Here is a 10,694-nt window from a genome sequence, read left to right as displayed (position 1 = left end):
CTCCACCATTTTGTTTGCTTCTCATGTAAGAGATTGGACTAATGGAGTTTGCCAGCTATGGGCATTATTTAAGTTCAAAATCAAATTGTCTTTGAAGCAAATGGGGAGGATTTTCTAAGAATGTCCTTTCCGATGGAGTTTAAAAGGTCAAAAGTTGTGGCACCTACAGAACCACCAAGTGTTAAGACAGTTCAGTCTGCACACTTCTTTAGGTAATCATATGCGCAGCAGCAATACCTTGTATAGCTTTTTTCTTCTTCTTTTTTCCCCTTTTCTGCAACAATAACAATTTATTGGTGAACTGTCATGCCATGTAACGATGTAAATCTGGCTGAAACAAGGCCAGACAACATAGCACAGCCTACAGTGAAAAGGGCTCTCTACGATCTCTTCTCCCTTTATGCAGGTTATGTTTGTTCAGCTTTATCAATCCAATTCAGTGCTCTTTTTGATCCACATAGAGTTTGTCCTATATATTGACAGAAAAAATAAATAAATATTTTATTACAAATCTGTAATTATACAGGTAAGTGTTTGAAATCTTATGAACCCCACAAATATTATGCTGGTGCAATGGGGATCAGAAACATATTGGAGCACGAAGCATAAACAACTCGGATACCTTTGGTGGTAGACAGACAGAGCTGCCAACTATCTCCCCAGATCACAATTTGTTTTCTCTAGAAAAAACTTTTATTTATTTATTTTGTCAGAAGTTGCGCTGGACTGGCTGAGAGGATAAGTTATTTTTTAATTCTATAATAATAGAAGAGAAAATATAGTAAAGAAAGAAAGAAATCATGTTACCGTGTCTTCTTGAAGACAGGTTAAGGATGATAAATCGTTTGCATCTTAATTTTGCCAAATCAATGTATAAAGTAAATAATAATTATAATAACAATAAAAAAATAAAAAAGGTGAGAGTTCTCAAATAGGTTTGTTCATATTGATTTTTTGACTGACAAGCTCCTATCATAATTTCTAGACTCGTCCCTCATATGTCTTCGATGAAATAATAATTCTTGAAGAGAAAAAGGAGTAATTAAGAAAAAATTAAAACTACTCAGTATACAAGTTCACAATGAAATCTAAGCAGTTTTTTTTATATTTTTTTTTCGTTTTTTTTCCATTTTTTTTTCTGTTTTTATTTTTTTTTTCATTTTTTTTTATATTTTTTTTTCGTTTTTTTTTTCATTTTATTTTCTGTTTTTTTTTTCTGTTTTTATTTTTTTTTTCATTTTTTATGCCTTTATGGGTTCTTTTTTTTTTGCTTTTTTTTTGTGTCTTTCACTGTGGACTGCACAGTGCAGTCCACGGTAAAAAGGCTGATGTTTTTTTTAATTAATTTTTTAATTTAGTTTGTTGATATTAAATTTTTTTCTATTTAATTATCAGACTTTCATGACACGGATCTCAGGTTTGACGGGTTAACCCAATTAATTTAGATTTTGTTTTCTTTTTCTTCATTAGTTTTTTTCTTCTTATAAGTTTTTTTTCTTTTATTGTTTCTTTTTATTTAATATTTTTTTTATTTAATTTAGTTCATCAATATTAATTTGTTTTCTATTTAGTTATCAAACTTTTACGACATGAATCCAAAGTTTGACGGATTGACCTGGTTTAAAGAGTTAATTCAGTTAATTCAGATTTATTTTTTCTTCATTAATTGTTTTTTTTCTTTTTACTTAATTGTTTTTCATTTAGTTTTATTTTTTAATATTAAATTTTTTTCTATTTAATTATCAGACTTTCATGACACGGATCTCAGGTTTGACGGGTTAACCCAATTAATTTAGATTTTGTTTTCTTTTTCTTCATTAGTTTTTTTCTTCTTATAAGTTTTTTTTCTTTTATTGTTTCTTTTTATTTAATATTTTTTTTATTTAATTTAGTTCATCAATATTAATTTGTTTTCTATTTAGTTATCAGACTTTCATGACACGGATCTCAGGTTTGACGGGTTAACCCAATTAATTTAGATTTTGTTTTCTTTTTCTTCATTAGTTTTTTTCTTCTTATAAGTTTTTTTTCTTTTATTGTTTCTTTTTATTTAATATTTTTTTTATTTAATTTAGTTCATCAATATTAATTTGTTTTCTATTTAGTTATCAAACTTTTACGACATGAATCCAAAGTTTGACGGATTGACCTGGTTTAAAGAGTTAATTCAGTTAATTCAGATTTATTTTTTCTTCATTAATTGTTTTTTTTCTTTTTACTTAATTGTTTTTCATTTAGTTTTATTTTTTAATATTAAATTTTTTTCTATTTAGTTATCAAACTTTTACGACATGAATCCAAAGTTTGACGGATTGACCTGGTTTAAAGAGTTAATTCAGTTAATTCAGATTTATTTTTTCTTCATTAATTGTTTTTTTTCTTTTTACTTAATTGTTTTTCATTTAGTTTTATTTTTTAATATTAAATTTTTTTCTATTTAGTTATCAAACTTTTACGACATGAATCCAAAGTTTGACGGATTGACCTGGTTTAAAGAGTTAATTCAGTTAATTCAGATTTATTTTTTCTTCATTAATTGTTTTTTTTCTTTTGGTTTTTTTTAATTAATCTATTTAATTATCACACTTTTATAACATAACCTTGCATCTAGACTCACATCCAAGACTATTGAGTCTAGTATTACAATCAAACCCACTTAAACTTGGGTCATGCAAGTTTAATATTATTATTAATATTCAGTCACACCCAAGACTCTTGGGGTATAACTTTGCAAAAAAACCTAATATTTTTAGATCTTAATTTTTTTTTATATTTTTTATATAAAAATCATTGACCCGCAGCATCGCGCGGGTCATTTAACTAGTAGCAAGCTATAATGAATCAAATAATAATAGGCTTTTAAGTCTATTGAATAATAGCTTGTGAGTAAGATAAAAATTATTTTTAAAACAAATATATCAAAATAATATATATTTTTTATTTTTAAAAATTTATTTTTTAATATTAACATATTAAAATAATATCAAAATATCAAAATAATATTATAGATAAACCATCATACCAAACGAGATCTAAAAACATGATTTAAAGCATGCTAATTAGTATGTTTATAATTAATTTAAACTAGTTTTGTTACCCATACTCCACAACAAATATAAATATGAGATTTCAATAACATTTTGCAAGCATTTTTTTTCTAACAACGTGCATAAACTCATATCATACAAATTATAAATTAAATCGGGTGAAAATTACTATAAAATTACTCATTTAATTTTGTAGAACCGAAGAATAGCCTGGATATCCAATAAAAAAATCGACATGTTATATATATATATATATAACATGAAGACAATAATATATTAGTTAAATTCAACATGATCACATTATGCTATCGACTGACCAACCATTCTTTTTTTTTTTTTTGACTTCTCTTGTTCTCTTCTCGGTAAGACTTTCATTGGGTTAAGTTTGGGTAAAATTCAGGCTGAAATTGAAGAGTTTTTAGAGAATCAGAGACTAAAATTAAAAGAAAAGACCTTAACATCAGGTAAAATGAAATTTAAAAATTGTTACATAATCAAAAATTAAATTAAATTAAATGAAAAGGATAAAACACACTTGATGGTTGGAAAACATGTGCCAACATGTGAAAGGAGTCGCTACAATTAGTTAATGCATGTAACTTCCTCTATCCTTCAAAAGCGAACTTCCTTGGCATATAAGGAATGTCTTGACTAGAGTTTTCATTCAAAATGACATTTTGCTGGTTTTCATCTAGGTATGGTTTTGACAATTAACTTTTTTTATTTTTTTTTATTCTATTTTATCTTTGAATTTTACAATTGAATTTTTATTATATCTTTTTAAGGAATATGTTTTTTTCTAATTTTCAAATACAACCTCTCAGGTTTTAATGAAAAATAAAAATTTCAAATAGTCTTTTGCAAAATCAAGTCCCACCCTAATATTAAGATGTGTTTTATACTCGAAAACCCACAATAAGCTCATCGATCAAACTATCAAAATTAACCAAGAATAAAATAAATATAAAAAAACTAAATAAAAAAAAATAATAATATGAAAAAAAATACACCATGCAAATCCACAAGCAATAATTAAAATAATAATTGAAACAATAGATTACCTAGCTATTTAAACCATAATTTTAAAGAGTTAAATTTGTCTACACAGCTAATCAAAACTAATTCCTATTTTTATTTTGTTACTTATATTAAAATTATTTTTTTATTTTAAAAAATTATCTCAACCTAATAACTTAAATTAATAAATAAATTTTTAAAATATCATTTATATTATTTTCTAACTCTCTATCTTTTAACACTAACCATTAAAAAGTAATATGCATTAGTTTTTATATACACACGCATTAGGGTCATTTTTTATAGAGATTTTAATAACTCATTCTCGATATTAATATTTTTTTTTCTAGGCAAAATCATAGCTGCAAGGAAAATTAAGCATTCTCGATATTCGAACCATAAACCGCCTCCATGTAAGAAGATTGTTAAAAACAAAATGCACTTCTTTTTTAAGAATAATAAAAAAATGGTTATAATTAAATAATTAAAGATTTAAACATAAAATAACTTCAATTTTATGATTAGAAACTGAAAATGAATATAATGCTTTTTATAAGTTTTTGTGAGTTGATTTCATATTCAATAGATAGGAATTCAAAGCCCATATGTATTTATTATAATAACTATTTAAAAATAATCTTTAAAATTTTATATAACTTTCTTATAAGGATAGTTAAAATAAAAACATTATTATTTAGAACACATTCTTATAAAAAAGTCTCATGTAGTTTTCTTTAAAACGAAGCTTCATCTATGTGGAATGCATGTAAATAATTGTTCCAATTAAAGAAATATCTTATCTTTTTATTTAAAAGTAATTTTATTTTCATTATATGATGAAAATAAATGTGATCAAGTATAAATGTAAATATATAATAAATCAGAATAGAAAAGTGTTTTTTTTTTTATGATTTATATTTATTGATATATGTAATTAAGAATTCTTGAAAAATCTCAAAGAAAATAAAAATTGATGGAAAAAAAAGGAAAAAAAAAGCTCCTGCTCCATATATATATATATAAAGACTATACAAAATATATATAATAATAAAAATTGATGGAAAAAAAAGGAAAAAAAATGCTGCTGCTCCATATATATATAAAATAAAGACTATATTAAATATATATATAATAACAAAATATAAATTGATCAACTCTATCTTGAATTAATTAAAAAAAAAGACTTAAACATTAATATACTTTCTAAAAATATATTAATCCCTTTTTTTTTGTTAGATGCCTATTTATACATCACATATAGCCTTAAATAATATAAAATAATATTTTTAAATCATCCTAACCCATATAAAACCTTATTGATATTTTATTTTGACCATCAAAACTCTAAAATGCTTAAAAAAATGAAACCCAATGAACACTTTAAAATAAAAAATTCATAAAAATTATAATGCTAGTATATACGACTAGTGAAATCCACTTTTTATGTAATTACGGGAATAATAATCTTTTCTTTCTACAGAAGCGAGGTTCGAAGCCTGGACTTCTTGCAGACAGGAACTCACGGATACCAGAATAAAAGCTCTATATATTTTGATGATAATTAAATACTTTGGAGATATTCAACTTGTACTTTGACACTTCTAGTGTATACTTGCGTAGCTTTAACTTCACAAGGACTTTCCTGACCATACCTTTTGACTAAGCAAGGATCGATCATATGCATGCATGTACATCTCGGGCTCTGATCATCCTCTAGCTATCAGACTAAAAAACCGACACCTTTTTCTGTGAGCCGCCAGTACATAGTCATTTTCCTCGCGGGAAGCTGTGATAATATAACACAAAGAAAGAAGTTCAAAGAACAAAGGCAGCCTCCCTTTCTTCCACCAACAAGCTAACTAAGAACAGCCCTTAAAAAATCCTCGTAGTAGTTGCAGTTTAATTGACCAGATTCAAATTTGTTCTTCTAGATTATTAGTCATAAATTTCAAAAAGGCCGAGTCTGCACGAACTATATTTGATATATGGTTACACAAGCAGCAAAATTCCATATTGGCTGTATATTCTTTACTTTCTCAAGCATCCATAGAGTTGATACATGTAGGTTGCCATTAAACAGCCACTAGTTATCTAAACCACCAACGTTTGCAGGCTTAAGTAGGGTAGACATCTGCAAATAGAATGGAACCGTATTCAACGCTTGTTAATTATATCGCACAAATATTCAAGGTTGAGAAAATTTAGTTGCAATTAGTCAAAAGCTACCTTTGAATTTAGTATGGCAACCACATTTTCGAACTTGGAATATCTATGTACATAGCACTTTCCTAAGATTTTCTCGGATCGGCATAATTTTTTACCCTTAATCACAAAAATGAAAAAAGATATATAAAAAAAAAAGGGATGAAATTATTAAGCAATGAATTACAGGTTGCAGCGCAGAGGTTGAAGTCTATGCTGGCTGCTAAATATCAACCATAGGTGCAGCAGTTTCACTTAACCATCTGGATTCCTCAAATATATATATAATCATCATGGAATATATGCTAACAACTAGAAAAGGGTAGACAACAAGCAGCTACACTGAATATTCATTTTTCTGATATGTTAAATCACTAAGCACAACTCAAAATGGAGAAAACTACCGATGCATGTGGAAGCTTAAGACAAGAATTAAGCAAAAAATATAGAATAATTGTATGGATGAAAGAAGCTGCAGGTATTAGCTCTAAATTTATAAGTTTTATTTTTCTGAAAATAATGATAATCAAGTCTGCATCACTAGAAGTTTCACAAAGTATTAAATAGGCTAGAAATCCTAGGAAAAAAATAAAAATCTAAAATTAAAAAGAAAAGAAGTATAAAATCTTAAAATAACATGAGATAAAAAAAATAATAAGAAAAATTATAAAAATTACCACAATCAATAATGCCCTATAGCGAGATTTGCAATATCTAAATATTTAACAGTTAGTGTAGGGACATAATTGCCAATATAAGAAAAATGATCTTTGAAATCTACTGTAAAAATTTAAATGTGATCCAATATTCGAATTAAAAGATATGATCATTTTGACCTGTTATTTTACTTTAGCGTGACAAAATCTCATTTTGGACTTAGACCTGTCCTACTAGTCTGTAAATACATACATTTGTTAGGTTATCTATATAATCTGTTCAGGGCAAATCTTCATTTAGTTGGGGTGGACCCAACATGACTCTTTAAAATAACATGTTATCGCAGGCCTAACTATATTATTATACCCAAGTTGGAGAGAACTCGTCCTCAAATTCTGTTCCTCCTCCAAATAAGAAGTCAAGTATTGGACATTGAAGACATCAAAAGTCTTTAGATGATGGGGAAGAGAAATTTTGTAAGCATTATTATCTGCAATACCTCACAAGGACTTATCTTCTTTTCCTTTAATTTGTTATACTCACCCACTAGAAACTTGTCACGTGTAAAGATTTTTCATATCAAATCCCCAACCTTAAATGTCATTCTTCTATGATGAGTATCAATTAGGGTCTTATACTTGACATTGTTGTAGATAATTGTCTTACTGATCTTCTTATAAATGTCCAAGTAATGTGTTATATCAGTAACTTGGATGCTCAATCATCCGATGCGAGGAACAAGAATTAGCTCTAGCACGATAGAAGGATTTTATCCATAAATGATTTTAAAGGGACTTATCTGGGTGGTTCCATCCTATTATAAGCAAACTCTTTATAAATGGTAATACCATACCCTATTGTTTCAGCTTCTCCAACCAGGCTTCATAGTAAGTTATTGAGGCTACAATTAACCACCTCTATTTGCTCTTTTTTTTTTAATGGTGATAAGCATTTTTAAAGTTCAGCTAAGTTCCCATCCTTTCCTGTAATCTCTTTTAAAAATTACTTATAAACTTCACATCATATCTGAAGTGATGGTCCTATAAATGCCATGTAAACGAACCACCTTATTAATGTAAATTCAGGTTACCTGAGATGCATCCATGATCTTTTGACAGGCTATGAAATGGTCTATCTTTGAGAACCTGTTATTAACAACAAATAAAATTCATTGTCTGTTATGTACGAGGTAAGTTCAATACAAAATCCATGCCCACTTCTATCCATAAAGAATCAGGAACAGGTAATGGGGTGTATAACTTAGCATTCAATAAAAACCTCTTTGACCTTTAACGAATAGCACATTTCTTGACAAAGTTGTAAACCTAACCTGGTAACTTAGGCCGATAATTATATGTGGACACAAAAGTCAATATCTTATCCCATCAAAATGCCCCTCGTAATATAATTCATGAGTGATATGCCCTTGTAAAGAACAAGTTGGAATACAAAGTTGTGAACGACCACAAAAAAATATTTTGTTTACCTTCTTCCAATAACTTAACATAAATTTGATTAAACAAAGCATCAACCAAATATAACTCACAAAAAGTATCAAATTCTGATACATGGGTATATATGGTATTAAGGTCACACACTGACTAAGAGCATCAACCATTTGATTGGACTGCAGGATTGATGCCTTAATGAAAAACTGAATCCTTACAAAAATAACACTCACTTCGCATGCCAACAACTTAGTTTAAACTGTCTATTTATGTACTTTAGAGCTTTATTATTAGTAATTAGAATAAACTCCTTCTATATGAGGTCATGCCTCCCATACTTTAAAGTTTGAATGATAACATAAAACTTCATATTATAAGTGGAATAATTCTTCTTTAAGCTAGATACTTTATCACTAAAAAAGGCAATGAAATGTCCATCTTGGCTAATAACTCTCCTAATGTCTGCCCTAGAAGCATCACAATCTATTTCAAATAATTTTTTAAAGTTTGGTAATGCTAAAACTGGAGCTTCAGTCATCTTCTACTTTACTAAATAAAAACTAACGCCGACCTCATCTATCCATTTAGGCACTCTATAATTAATGCGATAAGGGAACTAAAGTTCATGATGATTCTTCTATAAAAAAAATACAAATCAATGGAAACTTTGAACATCATGAATGCTTTTTGGTGTCAACCCTCAACAATTATAGAAATCTTACTTTGATCAGCCTGAATACCATTAATAGATATAATGAAGACCGAAAAGTAATAAAATCAGTAAAGAACTTATACTTCTTTCAATTGAAGTATAATTGTTCTTTTCTTAAAGTATTGAAAACATCTTGTAGGAGCTCTAAATAAAACTCTAAAGTTGGACTATAAATTAAAATGTCACTAAAATAGACGATGACAAATCTATTCATAAATGACCTCAATACCTACATGAATCTTATAAATATGCTGGAGGCATTGGATAATTCGAATAATATGATGATCCAATCACATAACTTATGGTGAGTTTTGAAGGCTATCTTTCATTTATCCTCTAGTCTAATTCTAATTTGAAGATACCCATTGTTGATATCAATCTTGGAAAATACTTTAGACCTTACTAACTAATCTAACATGTCATCTATACACGGTATAAGATACTTCTATTTTACTATGATCTAGTTTAAAGTCCAACTGTCTATACATATACATCATGACCCATTTTTTTAGGGACCAAAATGGGCTAACATTGCACAATGACTCATTCTTTCTTGGATATATCATTTCTATAGCAACTCCAACACCTATCTCTACAACTTTTGAAATTTTTTAAAGCTAAGTCTGTAACTTGCTTTGTGTAGGAAGATGGAACCTAACATAAATTTAATCTGGTGTTATATCTCTTTTATAGGATGTAAAATTTAGGGCAACTCATTCGGCATTAAATATAAAAACTTTACTAACAAACTGTGTGTTTTCTCGAGACCATCATTCTTTTATTTCTCTATGAGTACTCCTAGGCATTAGAGAAAACACCACTCACTCATTTCTTATTTCCTTTATAAACTGTGATAAAGACAGTAAAACCTTTACACTATCAACCTTCATCTTCATCTTCTCTCCTATAGATGCTAGAATTACACATTTCTTTTTAATGTTAAGGGTATAAGCTTTTCTACCATTATAAACCACAATCTTATCAAACTCTCATAGCCTTCCCAAAAGAATATGACAAGTATCTATCAAGAACACATTCTACTAAGCATTATTGAAGTATTTTTTACCTATAGAGAAAGGAATAAAGCAGTGTCTATCCATAATTACCTTAATATCACTATTCAACCCTGTCCGTTTCTAGGGTTGATTTTTAGTTGGCAGCTAAAGTTTTCTGACATGACCAAAATATTGATATCCTCTCCCAAGTGTAGGGGTGTCAAAGTAATAAATAACCAAGCAAGACTGAGATTAAACTACAAAGAGGTTAATTATATAAATTATAAATTATAAATTATAATAATAATAATAGTGGTGGTGGTGGTGAGTTAAATAGTACTTTGAGATGTAAAATTAATGTGAAGATTAAACAATAATAAAAATAATAAAAAGAGTCTAATGATATTTTAAACAATTATAGTATAAACTCTTTTTATTACTCAATTGAAAACTACACACAAATGAGGTTTCAATTAGATTATAAATTGTTAACATGAGTACATTAGTTATCTTATTCGAATAATATTCATATTTACATTAGTTATCTTATTCGAATAATGTTCATATTTAAAATGTTGTCAGGCATTCATGATTATAACTTATGTTAACAACAAAT

This window comes from Populus euphratica, unplaced genomic scaffold (genome assembly GCF_000495115.2).
Source record: "Populus euphratica unplaced genomic scaffold, PopEup_1.0 scaffold351.1, whole genome shotgun sequence".
Classification (NCBI taxonomy): domain Eukaryota; kingdom Viridiplantae; phylum Streptophyta; class Magnoliopsida; order Malpighiales; family Salicaceae; genus Populus; species Populus euphratica.
The sequence above is the reverse complement of the archived record's forward strand: the minus strand, read 5'-3'. Positions refer to the sequence as shown.